Source organism: Ctenocephalides felis, unplaced genomic scaffold (assembly GCF_003426905.1).
Source record: "Ctenocephalides felis isolate EL2017-DRISC unplaced genomic scaffold, ASM342690v1 CF-g0.4_SCAFFOLD_03571, whole genome shotgun sequence".
NCBI lineage: Eukaryota > Metazoa > Arthropoda > Insecta > Siphonaptera > Pulicidae > Ctenocephalides > Ctenocephalides felis.
This window is the reverse complement of record NW_020539725.1, coordinates 20,302,568-20,318,093: the sequence shown is the minus strand read 5'-3', so window position 1 is coordinate 20,318,093 and position 15,526 is coordinate 20,302,568.

Below are 15,526 nucleotides of genomic sequence, written 5' to 3'. Positions count from 1 at the left end.
TTTTAAAACCAATTATTTATGACATTTTGCCTACTTATGTACGGACAATTTCAATCTGTAATTTGAAAATTAATTAATTTATATAAACGCTCTTATATAAATACAATTGTCGTACTCTTTTTATAAAAAAGATATACGGTGATTCCATACTATTTAAACAAAAATTTAAGGAAACAATAATAAATGTAGGTATGTATTATACATGAAATAATTGGTACTAACATTTACATAAAAAAATATAAGTCATAATACAAACATTTGATGTTTCTTATAATTTTTTTCATAAGTTTACACAAATACAGGGTACAAAAAATAAAGAAAAATAATAAATAATAAATAATAAATAAAATATCAATATTCATATCATGACTTAAACATATTTATTAATAATTCATCTTTTGATGTTAATGTTAGTAACAATTATTTTATACCACATGGGAATAACCTAGTAGAAGATAAAATAAAATATAAATGAAATTATTAATTTTGCCTAGTAACAATACAAATAAAAAGAACCAATGATTCAATCACTTCAATAGTAAACAAAATTGCCCAAGTTATCAAAATATTATAAACGTTGTTACAAATCCAAAATTCAACTTAATCACGCATTTTCCAGTTAGACGTTGCTAAACAATTACCATCAGGTTTATAATGTTTCCATAAAATTTCTTAACAAAAAGAAGAAAATAATTTATCAATCATCCCGAATATAGTCATACCGATTACATATTCCACGGCAGCACCGACTTTCTAATCTGAGCATCACAAAGTGGGGGGCCTACTGAAGGCGTGTCTTCAGCAGTTGTGCAAGCCAATGGGGGCGTTACTGGGGACCCTCTACACTCTACCATTGGTACAAACATCATAAATACATCTAAACTATAAACTGCCGTATAGAGATGCTACACTTCGGATGAGTGGAAATTTTAGTTTCTGTATAGGAGAATACAAGGATCGATATAGAGTTTGTTGCTATATCGTATTGTCTATCAAACAATGAGCCTTTGGAAACACACATGCTATTTTTAAAAGCGCAGCTGCATTCTGAAAAGCAAATGCAAAGATGTGATTGCCGTTAGAAGGGGTTGCTTGATTTGATACATATGAAATTAATTAACAATTTTACGATATCCTGCGTCTAACAATAGAAATTTTAATTTGTTACCAACAATTTTTTATATTATATAAATTTATGAATCAGATACCTACAATAATCAAAAAAATGTGTAAGATTTTGCAGTAAATATTATTTGCATTTTTTTTATTATATATTAAGTTCTACATATTAATTAATTATCAACAATTTTGACAACATTTCATTTTTATCAGCCAATTAAAATATGTTTTTTTACATTTAGCAGCTATCAGAATTTACGTCCAAATTGTTGTGCTCAAACTTCTGCCTTTAGACGACAGCCCAATAGTAAACTTATCTCTACTTTATAAAATTTTTATCATAAAAAAAATATCTAATAGATATCATATATTATTGAATTAGACACAGGGCTATTATCACTTAGAAACATATTTTGGATCTATATTCTCAAGACAAGATACGTTCAATGTTGTTGTGCTAAAACTTCTGCATTTAGACGACAGCCCAATAGTTAACTCATCTCTATTTTATAGGATTTTTGTCATAAAAAATATCTAAAAGTAGTCATATATTATTAAATTAGAGGCAGGGCTATTATCACTTAGAAACATATTTTGGATCTACATTATCAAGTCAAAATAGCTATCACTACTGCTTAATATCAGGTTGTCAGTAAGGAAATCGAGTCGAGGTCTATATACAAATTACAAAGCAAATTATTAGATTCAAATTCAGTCAAAAATTCTACAGAAATCAATAAGTTTAGTCAGACTTTTGAAATATTAATAGACTCTATCGCATATTACTTAATTTAAGTCAATATCTTAGTAGTTGAATAGTTAATATGAAACAGATATGACTTAGTTGATATTCGAACAAAGTGTTGCGATATAGTTCATCAATTTTAGACAGTATAATTACTGAAAGTAAAATTGGATCTTTGTACCCCGCCCTATCCTACACAAAAATTGTAATACTAAATAATAAGATAAAATGTTATCGAGATAAATAAGACAAAATGCTAATAGATATGTTAAAAAATAATTTGTTCGAAAATCATTGAATAAAACACGATGTAAAATATACAATATATAGTGAGTTGTATAATAATAAAAAATGTATGTGTATATTGATGTAAAATGTGTATGTATAAATAAACATTGTTGTTCCTTCATGTCGTAACTCTAGTATCTCTTTGTGAGAGAAACAGATCTATATCTTTTCCTTGTGACATGACTTGCGGAACTTGTGTGTCGAGGGTGTGTTGCTACTACCATTGTACACAAACATTTCAAGAAAATGACCTATTCATGAGATTATTATTATGTGATATTTCTCAAATGCCTAACCAACAGATTGACACGCGAGATCAATGACTTTGATTTTTACAGCTACCACTTTTATTATAAGGTTTGGGAAATGCATGATCCCAAGCAGAGATCCATAGACAATATCGATTTCTTTGAAATGATCTTTGGAGTTTGGGTTGATGATGGTAATTTGTACTAAGGTAATTTGCTGTGACGAGATGTTATATGATACGAGTAATAAGCTCAAAAGAAAATATTGAATCTAAGACTTCTGTATGAATCAAACTCTAAATCGATTTTTTGGACACAAAGTATGTAGTAACAAATATTGAAATATTTTTTGCTTATAGATAAATAAAAATGCTTTTGGAATATTTATGCCTTGCCGGGAATTGATGCATAATGTTAAATGAAATCAAAATTAGATAAAAATCATTGGGCTACCATTTAATAAAAAAAAAAACATGTCAAAATTCGATAAAGTCAACCATTAAGCTTGCCATCTACAATTTGCTATCACTGATACCCTATTAAAGAATAATTAAATCAAATAATCATCACAACAGAACTTACAGAATACTAGAACCCTGATAAAACACTTACAGAACCTAAAAAACACTAATAGCTAAACAAAAAAGACAATAATTATTTATTTCCATCTGAAGTCTAGAAACATAGTAAATGCGAACTTCTACTAAAATCCATAAGCAGCCATTGATTCAAATGACATTAAAATTGATTTGATAATTTTCCTTTTTTTTAAATATAGCTGTTCTAGGCGGAATAAAATAGTTTTTGAAAGCAGAAGTATAAAAGTTTACGACGAGTCAACAGTATCAGATAAAATATAGGTATGAAGGTGTCTGAGAATAGTGTGCGCATAGTGTAATTATTTTGGTAAAATTTAAAAAAGTTAATTTGTCATTTCTATTATTTATTTATTTAAATAATCCATTTAAAAATTTCAATAATTTATTTAAAAAAATAAATAAGTTCAATGATATTCAAGTAAAATAAATAAAAAACTATCAGACATACCCGTCGGTCTTGTTCGCGTCGCATAAGTGAAATCGAATAAACGTTTACCGCAAACAACGATTTGTAAGTAATTATAATTTTGTAAAATTTAAATTATTATAATTAAAGCAGGATAATAATATCGTATCGATGTTATTAACATTAATATTGCTACTATTCACTATATTATATTTTTTATTATAACTACTGACTAGTAGACCGATGCAATATACAGAACTGTGCAGGTTCGTCATTTTTGACAGGTAATATAAAATAGATCGATCATAAAAATTTTGGTTTTATGAAAATTTTATATATTTTATTTCGTAACGCCGTACTTTTTCTAGAAAACGATCAATTATGAAATAATGAACAACAGTTGTGCAACTATTCTTACTTGATATATAATAGTTGCAGTAACTATTTATCTCTATAAGATATATAATAGTTGCAGTAACTATTTATCTCTACAGATAAAAAAAGTGGATCTCAAAATATATATATTTAAAAAGAACTAGTACGACCAGCCACTGGCTCGGCTATATATTTTTAGTAAAACATGATACTTTTTAGAACTTGTGATAATAAACTTTACTTCTAAAGATTTTATCTGATGGTAACAATGTGATTGTTTTGGCAAAATAATATCTATTTTTCACAATTATTTACATGATATCTATACCAGGAAATTAAATCACTGGATAGGCATTCGACTTAGGCATTCTAATTACTACTAAAAACTTTCTGATGTTCCATATGGAATAGAAGTGCTGATATTAAATAAAAAACGTATTTACTTTTGCACTGCACAATATAATGAACTGCAGAACATTTGCAAAGTAATTATAACTTTGCAGAACAATTATAGGTTCCACATTTATAATTCTAAGAAGTTGAAATAATAATTAAAAAATTGTAGATATTTTAATGTTTCTTCGAATGGCTTATTGTAAGAGTTTGCGATTACACCTCATGTACATCGAACCAGTGCATATCACGGACATCATATCAAAGTATTATTCTAACAAAAGTGACGGCGATCCGAGTTGTATATATCCTGTATACGTTCGTATAAAATTAATTATTCATATATTCGCACGAATATAAAAACTAACGCACTAAACAACTTGATAATTACTACTTAACATTTGCATATTGCGAATGATGTGTTGTCTCATCTGATAAGAGAACGACATAAAAACATATACAATAAAATAATATGTATGCGAATGATAATTTTCATATTAAGAGCTGCTCAATATTAATGCGTAGAGTCATTTATGTGTACTGATATTTTCAGTCTTTAGTTAGAACAAATTTAATAAATAAATATTTAATTCATAACATAATTTGATGGATCGATTGTTTTTATTTTACCCCATATTCACACATATATATACATACATTTATATGTATATACATAAATACACACGTTTGCACCTATATACATACATATATACATATATATATATATCACATACACATATACATATACATATACATATACATATATACGTATTTATGTATGTTTAAAAATATTAAATATAAAATAAAATGCATAATTTAAATTAGAGTCTATTACTGTTATACTAAGGATTTAATGTTAAGCAATACAAATTATTTATTAATTCATTTAATAACAATTAATCAATATTCGATATTAAGTGCCTATCGAAGTACTGGTGTTAATAGTAATAGTGATAACCATTTTTTAATAATTAGATATTATATAAAGTTAATACCAAATTTATTAAAAACTATATTTATAATTGCACCATTTGTTATTTATCTCGAAAATAAGTCATGTTAGTTATAGAATCCTTGTAAAATTACAAGATAATAAATAATTAAGTACACGTGGTATTTTATCTATAGGAATGTAAACATGGAAAAATCAATACGAATTAAAAATATCAGTTTGGAGGTAATCATAATTAGAAACAAAAAAAAATTATAATATACACGTGTATATATGTATATACATAGATACATATACATTTGTATGTATATGCATTTATATAAATATATGGTACATAAATATACGTACATACATATGTATACATACATACATATATAAATTATTAGTATTTTATCTATAGGAATGTAAACATAAAAAAATCGATACAAATTAAAATATATCAGTGGGAAGTAAGTCATCAATAATTGATACAAAAAATAATATTTATAATATACACGTGTATATATGTATATACATACATACATATACATTTGTATGTACATGCATGTATATAAATATGTGGTACATAAACATACATACATACATATGTACACATACATACATATATACATACATATATATTCATATGTATATGCATCTATATAACAATATGATACATAAATATACATACACACACATATATATATATATATATATATATATATAAACATATGCATTTATTTGTACATGCATGTATATAATGGCACATATTTATATAAACATACCCACATATAAATTTATATGTACATAAATTTATGTTAATATATGATATATAAATATACGTACACACATATGTACATATGCATACACACACACACATATATATATTATATATATATATATATATAAATATACATACATAGATGTGCATATATACAAACATACATACATACATACATACATATGTATATATACATGTTTATGTACATGCATTTATATAAATATATGGTACATAAATATACATACCTATGCATATATATATATATATATATATATATATATATATGTATATATATATACACAATACGTACATAAATTTATATAAATACATTAGGTGAAGTAAGTTTGTATAAAAAATTATTTACCGTATATTGTTTTTTACACCACCAGAAGCACAAATTCACAACACTGGCACAAAATCCACGTCCACAAAATTAAACTATATAAGGGCACTTGAATGTCATTTAACCCTACACAGATATTTCTACACACACTTTATTTTGACAACAGTTCTTATTGCAAGTTTATTCGACGAACCGACTCCGAAACGCTTTCACTATCGATAATTTTAATAAAATGTAATAAATTCTTGTCGTTTATCACGAATATTATTTACAAACCGTCACTAGATCGATACAACGCGAAGTTCGAAGCGGGACTGAACCTTCGGATTGAAAAAAATAATTCTGATTTTTTGTTCGAACGCCCTAACCTGAGCCGCAGAAAGCGCGATACCTACTGCCGTCTCGCTCTGACTCGTGGTCCACGCTATGGTAAAGCGTCTGGTAATGGTTATGCAGCCGTCTTGTATGCATTATACCAGTTAGCATACAGCGGCGCTTAGGAGGGGATAAGGCACGTAACGCACGCCGTAAATAAGTCATTCATTACGCTGCATGCATGTCTATTATTTATCATTATGATTATTATTTGCGAATGCAGTTTGACTGAAATATCACTTGCCTGATTCGATTCTTTTTATGACTTGCGGATTATTCAAGATTAACTTATGCTCTTTTGGATTTTGGATTTCAGATTTCAGATACGCCCTTTTTTGATTTAGAATTATTTTTTGTATTGTGTTTGGTATATTTCAGATTATCACATTGTAGCTATCTATGGTAATTGATACAATAAATGTTGTAAAGGATTAAATGAATTATGAATGAAAGTGTACTAAAACCAAATCAAAACATTTAATGTTTCATTGGTGCCAATGTGGATTAGAAGATTAGAACCAGAAACTTCCGCAGTTCTGGGAATGCAAAAGCTATGTTAGACAAAAGAAAATAATGTACTAGAAACTACAGGAGAAAAGTTTCGTTTTTCCAGAAAATACTTAACTTGATATCTTGCAAGAAAATTGATACATATTTAAAAAATTATATTAAACTTTATTTGTAGTGATAAGATTAATTTATAAATACATGAAATGTAAATTAATTTTGTCAAGATGTGAATGGCTAAATTTATTAAATACCTATAGCTACATAAAATAAATAGATATATAAAAAATGTTTGCTACTAATATTTTTTTTGTTATGAATAGGTAAAATCAATTCTTTTTTGGTCACTGTTAAATAAAATAAATATAAAAGAAATAAATTTATTATTAAAACAATATTCTCAAAAATTCTCATGGGTCGAACCTATAAGCTTTTGCAATACTCAATCCATGGCATTTTACTTCTCAAAAGTTTAAATAGGTTCACTGTTTACATGAACAGTTTTCAATGTGATAATATAGTATATTATTAGAGTATATTATATTTTGCTAAATTCAAATACTATATCAAAGCCAATAAAAAAGTTATTTGCAACAAAGCAATTTTAACACCAATGAACTTGCAATTGCCTCTATATTACCTACCAGAAAATTTTTCACATGGTTCATGGTAACTTTATTATGTAATTTAGTTAAAAATAGTCCGAAAGAACATAATGTATCAATGAAAATTTTTTGCAAAAATTTTTATCCAAAATTCCTGGAGAAACACTATTTTTTATGTCACACTTATATGTCTGACATGGCTCATTTAGATCTTCCTACAAGTTAGTTTCATACACATATGACTGACTCGGCGTTTAAAGCTTTAATTTAATATCCGTAATTAATCAGCCTATATTCTATATAGTAAATAATCAGCTATAATCTATATAGTTTCATTCTACTTGTTTAATATAGGCAGACATAATGAATAATATTCATGTATTTTTTTGTTAAAATTTGTATTGTAGCAATCAGCTAATTATTAGTAGTTTGAATAGCCGGATACTTCGTGAACTCTTAGATTTTAGTACGTTTCCATTAAATGTATAAACATTTGTAACCTCAAATATTAATCTTATGGCTACTTTTCAAATACTACATCAAATTGTACTATGATGTACAATTATCTAATAATAGAAGATTTTGACAATTATAAAAATTAATTTAAAAGTGGTTGCATACAAATAAAAAACAATACTTTCTTTTAAATCATGGTATAATTTTTTAAGTCTTTAAATAAACAATTATGTGAAACCTAACGGAAAAATACCAAGAACAACCTTATAATAATTGTGCTCGTATAAAGAATAATCTCAAAAGCATAATGAATTCATTAGCTGTTTTCTCGAGATAGTTCAAGCACAAAAAATCAAGCTAAGATTGTAAGATCATTGCTAATAAGTTTGAAAAAACTAACAATTATAGATTTTGGTAAAAAAGCTTTTCAAAATTGCCTGACTGTACATCTCATTGTCGCCAATCTTCTTATATTTACAAAAATAGAAGTGGCAAGTGGTTTAATAATCATACTTATAATGTTTACAAATTGTATTACAAACAACACGTTTATTTGTTTACAAATCCATTGTCCGAACAAACAACCTCGGAATTACATAATATTAATTTAACCTTGCAAGGTATTAAACCGGATATTGGCATTGTAGCGTTTCTTAAATATATATAGCATAAAGATACAATTTCGTTTTTGACTTATATCAAGTGCTGCACAGAAACTGGATTAAGTTAAGCTGATTAAAAGTCGACGTAGCAAGTTTAATAGCGAGGAAAAAGATAAACATTTTACTCTCATTATGAAATCACATGTCGTCCCCAATTCATCCGTAGGTACTATACTGCTATTTATCATTCGCATCGATTGAATAAGCCTAATTTTTTTTATCCTGGGCAGCAGGCAATTTATAAATCGGTTTTCTATCTAAACTGCAAATAGATTACTCTTTTAACGTGCACTTTTTGGTTTATTATATTCGTGAAATAATTTTTGTTAAATATTTCGAAAAATGTGCGAATGTGGAATTGATTTGAGGAATACATAATTTTACTATGTTCCAAAATTTAAAAAAGAGATCATTTATCGTATAAATTATAATTAAAATTCAGCGATTTCCAACCTGTGGAGCGCGTAAAAAAAATAACATTTTTGAAATATTTTAAAGAAATAATTAGTTCTTAACTTTTTATGCATACTTTTCAATAATATTGCATATATATTTGTAGTTTGATAACAACAGTAAATAAGGAGAACATTTGTAGTTTGATAATAAGGAAATAAGGATAACAACAAAAAATAAGGTGGCCGCAACATATTTTTTTAGAGTGGGGTGGGGGACTCGGTGCAAAAAAGGTTGGAAACCACGAAATTATACAGAGAAAAAAAATTAATTTAGTCAAATATTGAACATTACAGAATGATGCACAGCTTTTTAGATAAGTGTAAAATACAATTTAAATTACGAAATTACTCGAATGTAATGTAAATATAAATGTATATAAACTATGTATATGGCCAGTTTGTAAGTAAGAGGCCAAATAAATATATATTTAAAAAATCGATTTTCAAATATTTATATTATGCCAACATAGTTATTAAAACTGGAAATGATTTGATACCAATTTTATATTAATTTTGATTCCCAAATCGATTATTGGTACAACATTGTTTTCAATTTTCTAATTTTCCCATCTACTTGCCTTAAAAAATAATGTGTAATATAGAAAAAATAATAATTTGGAAATTGTTAATTAAGTTTTTTAATTCACAGATGCAAGCAGCTTGAAAGTAAAAAATCCAACTGAACAATTTTTAACATCATACTTGAAATTAGATTTTTACATAAAAATTTGGATAAATTTGAGTAAATTTGGTTTTTGAAATTAATACAATTTAATATTATATAATATCAATCGAACAGGAAAAATCTGTTAACCATTTTTCCTAACCTTACAATGTATCAAGTCAATTTTGCTTAGATATCCTCGGTCTGCACATTAGAGGACTATTATTGGAGTTTTTTTATTATTCCAAAGCTATAAATTCAGTTTAAGTTCCAATAAATCTTTTTTATGTTTATAAGATTCTTTCCATAATTCAAATATTTATAAATGCTTGTGCAAAGCAGCAAAAAATCAATTTTTGTGATTGGATTAATTATTATTATTATATGTTCAATATTGCGAAATAAAATTATTACAAAAAACTGAGTTTTATTCAAAAAAAATTCAAAATTGTATTTATATTGTTCTTATAAATTAAGCTCTTGACAAATAATCTCATTTACAATTGTTATTCGCAATTTACAATTGTAACACGTTTTTCGGATAACTTCAGCATTTATTGTATATTGTAACAAATTCATTGAGAAATAACATTTATATAGCAAGAATAATATAATATAAAACTAAAAACTTTATAATATTTTTATAAGTTTCACAATGCTAAAAGTTTGGATTCTTTGGATAGAACAGACTTATAAATGGACAATAAAGGTATTAGATCTCAGTGTGGAATTCCGGAGCACAGTAGCTTCCATAAATAGTTATAAATATCCTACTTAGATAATATTTGTGTCAATGTTATATATATACTTATATTTTGAGATAAATTTTTTTTTGTTTTATGAATACAATTTTTGGTAACTTGCCATTAGATGAGATGCCTTTTGTATGAAGTTGTACTCGATCTCCGGCTAAAATAAGGACATATGTCCTAGCGCTGCATGAGTTCTTTTACATAATCCCAAAGTCAACTATTTGAGATCATTTTCATTGTCATCAGTCTACCTACGAATTGACTTTTCAGAGATAATAAACCAAAATTGCACTGTTACGGTAAACGACACAATGGCTTGAATAGACATCATCCAGGTAAATATTCAAATTTTGACCGCTGGTTCATGATTTCTTGTATAATTCCTCATAATTATAAATTTTGGTCTTTATGATGTGGAAAATATAGCGGTATGGTGTTGACTTTTCGGTGGGATGAAACTGAGAATTCCAAAGAATTTTTCTTTCAAGTCAAGTTTGATAAAAGGGGCTGTTTTTAACAGGTATATTTGGTTGATAAATTTGACGGCATAAGTACCATGTGCTATTTGATTCAAGGAATGTTGTAAATATTTAAGATATGATATGTTATTTTTAATTATCGTTTATTATTTTTGTAATAATTATCAAGTATGCAAAATATAAATCGATTAATTCTAAAATAATTTAGATTTAAATTTTGTCAAATAAAAATTATCACGTGAATAATTTTTGATATTTTAAATATTGAATTGTTAATTGCAATATATAATTTTATATTTAAATATATAATTAATAAAAAATGATAATCAGTTTTAAACATAATTGCTATTTACTTAATTATAAAAAAATAACTCTACGCCATTCCATATACGCCTTTACAAAAGTTATCAGTATTTTTTAATTATTCAAAACTTCTGATGAATTCCAAGAATTTAATTATATTTTATCATATGGAAGTTTAAAATAAACTTACAGTTCAACCAATTTAGTCTTAACGTTCATATTTTATAGGAAAAATTATTGATAATCCATCGGATATAATATAAGCAGTAGTACATTCATTCTCCAAAGGTTAATTTTAAATTATTGTAATTCTAACAGAGAATCAGTTATCTATATAATTTTTTTTTCAAAATTTTACTGTTTTTCCCAAAAATATGAACGCTTTGTTACAACAATTTTGGTCCTATGAAATTTTATTTCATTTCATGAAAATAACTTTTTCTTAATTTTCAAATGACACTTTTATGTGCTCTAATTTCGTTGAAAGCTTTGATGTGCATGAGTGCAATCGATTTATTTAATACTTAGCCGACATACTTTTTACAGTCCAATTGTGTTTAAGATAAAAGTAAAAAGTTCTGATTTTAACCGATAAAAGAACGTCCAAATAATTCAATTCGGAGTAAATAATTGAGCCTATACTGAACCTATCTTTTCAGCTTTATGATGGAGTGTGTCATAAGCAATACTAATAAAAACACGATAAGAATCTGATGAGCCTGACTAGTCTTAAATTTCATATGCAATCTTTGAATTTTTTTCATCGATTTGTAGTGTAAAAATTGTAATTATTAACGAAAATTTTGTTAACAATTAAGTGATAATGTTTTGCAGAAGAAACAAGATAGTCTTATAAATAGTACGGCTATAGACACATATATAGATCAAATTGTGAGACTACATCGATAAAAATTTGGCAACAAATTGCCAACACAAAACATATTCAGTGACTTACTTTGAATGTAACTTTAATGTCATTTCATCTTATTACTCACGCAACTATGCATTTTTTCTATATCTATTTTAATGTGTCATTTACAATAACTTTAATTGCCAATTTGATTTACTGAATGTCCATGTGGGACAACTGTAAATAATATGTAGTTAATAAAAAAAATCTGTGATATTGTGTAATATTTACAAAAACAGTACTAGTACAATTGTTTATAATACGTATAATAATTAAACAACTCGCAGAATGAAAAATAAACTCAACAAATAGAAGTTTAAAATGTTCGTGGAGTAAATAATATCATTTTTCACGCTCTCCATTTAATATCTGATATTATTGATACCAAAATGCGATTTAATTGGGAGTTTTAGATCAAAATACAAAAGTTCTGCCGCGAAAGTTTTCAGACACTGTCTCTACAAAATTCGCAAAAAGAAAACCTGTAGTCAGAATAAGTTATGGAGAAGTGGCAGAATTTTGTGTATTGACTAGAATTGCTGTTAGAATCTTTTTTTTTTTTTAAATGTATTCTGAAATGTCAAGTTGTTTAAAAAATTTTAAGACTATAGCTATAATAAAAAGTTGTGTCATTTTATCTTGAAGCAAGTTGCATGAACTTCACGTAATATGGAGGTAGTATACCATAAGAAATAAAATTTAGCTATTTAAATAACTTATACTATTTATTTTTAATTAAATTGAATTTTATCAGTTTCTTATTTGATGCATATGTAATATATGCTTATGTTTACAAAGATGTAAAATGAAGTAATAATATTTTTCAATGTTGTAAGAAAAATCTTATTTTTTGTTCAATACCTTAGCAGTGCAACTTACTCTGTGGTTGATGAATATACTCGTCATGAGCTTGATTTGAACGATACAAAACTGTGGGCAATGTTCGATGTATGAGACACAGTTAACTGATTAAATACAAAACTATCAAAATGTATCAATTTATTCTTGGAACATTATAACGAGAAGTTATAATGGTCTATATCAAATAGTACCTATTTGGTCAAAATCGAAGAAAATTGCCCATTGTTTCTTCATCACCCTGTCTTCCATTTCCATCCCTATCTTGCCTTTCCTGGCGATTGAATGTTTCGTGGGTGTTTGCGTAGTGTAGTGACTAGTGAGCGAGTGCGTCGGTAAATCTGGTGGTGTTTTACGCCACAGATTAAATCCGCGGATAATCTAGGAGCCCCGTAGGGAAGCATTAGCCCGGTTTGAATCGGGAGAGATCCCCGCCAACAAAGGGATGCTAGAATACCTCGTTAGCATACATCTGCAAACAATGTTCAACGAACACTGGTTGCGTATATTGCTTGCCAAAATCGCTTTCCCTGTCTCTCGAAAAACATTAAACCTTCGACAGAGACGCAACGACGTAGTAACAATTTTCAAAACATATAAAACTAAAATTACATATTACATATTAACTATGTAATATATACAAATAACATTATTATTACCATTAGAACATCCTTAATCAAAAAAAATTTTTGAATTGAAATTGAAAAAAATTTGTGAAGACACGATATATAAATATTCACTTTAGATTATAGATTTATTATAATGATCTCAAGTCGGCTTTCAAGGGCATTAGTGTATATTTTATGTAATAATAAAAAATGAAAAAAAAAGTCACATCTAAGAAAACACAACTAGAAATTTGCATTTCAAACAAGCCATGCGTTAATAGAATATTGCAAAACAATTACTAAATGTCTCCACAATAATAGACAGATCATTATTTAAAAAATTCAAATATAGATCATTATGAAACTATAAAGTATTTTACCATTTTACAATTCTGATTAAATGTGCCAACTTTTGATGGAACTTGCCAATGTACGATTTAGTACATATTTTCAAGGTGGGCCATAAACTAGTATATCTATCATTTTTTTAATGGGAGCTATATACTATGGTCTATATGAAAAAGGCCAATTCAATAAAAATTAAACCAATTAAAACCAATATTAAAAATTGACCAATAAAAATTAAACTCGTAGTTCAACAAAAAGTCTTAATTCTTAAAAACTAATTATTTTTGACTGTCCCAGAAATATTATTCACGGTTACGGTTCTAAAGTTTAAACAAATAAAAGTAATAAAAATTACTTTAACTTCACAATTTAACAAAAGCTTTAGGTTGCACTTAAAAGCTCATAATTTCCAAATAACGTAAGATAATGTTTTCTCTATTTTTTTTTTTCAGGACAGTTACGGTCAATACTATCACTCCTATTCGACTTGATGTTAAGTTCTGGGGCACCGTGTATATAGGTATATACTATTTTGCTTTGTAATAATAATACAAAACAACACACTATTCTCTATTAGTATTTTTAAAATATTATCTTACAATTAATTTATTTATTCCAAAGCGAGCTGTAACCTATAATAATAAATAAATATTATTTCAAGCGCTGGTCAAGTTTATTATATGAATTTGAAGCAATATATTCATGTTCTTAAAAAAGTAGAATAACTCTGTCTTCTATCATCCAGTGGTCTAATAATATCTTTTTACTAAAAAATAGTTTCACCAAGATTATTTAGGAGACATAAATATACAAGTGTTTATTTCTCTTTGTGGTAATGCTGGTAAAATCATATTACTAAAATTGTGAACAATTTCATCATTACTTACTAATTAGTAAATTAAATTGGCTATTATTTGTACTCGTAAAGGAATGTATGCCATGTTTAGAGCAAGTCATTTTGTTGCTAATTACATATGTAATAGCAAATATTAACATGTATTTTATTAATATAATAATAGATTGCTACATAAAAACTTGAACTTTTTGTTAAAACTATGAAAATATAAGTTTCACTATAGTGAAAATTGATGTTGTAATTTCCAATTTCGAATAAATCATTGAATTAGTCCGGCCCTGCTTCAAGGTATGATTTTTCAATACTTGGTTGACCGCGCGAGGTAATAATATAAGTACCAAGAGCCAATAGTACTCTTTACAAAGTCGTCTCTTCTTTCATCCGCTAGGAAAATGTTATTAATTTTGTTCTGGCTGAAAGATCAAGAATCGGAATATCTCATTCAAGCGAGATAAATTTA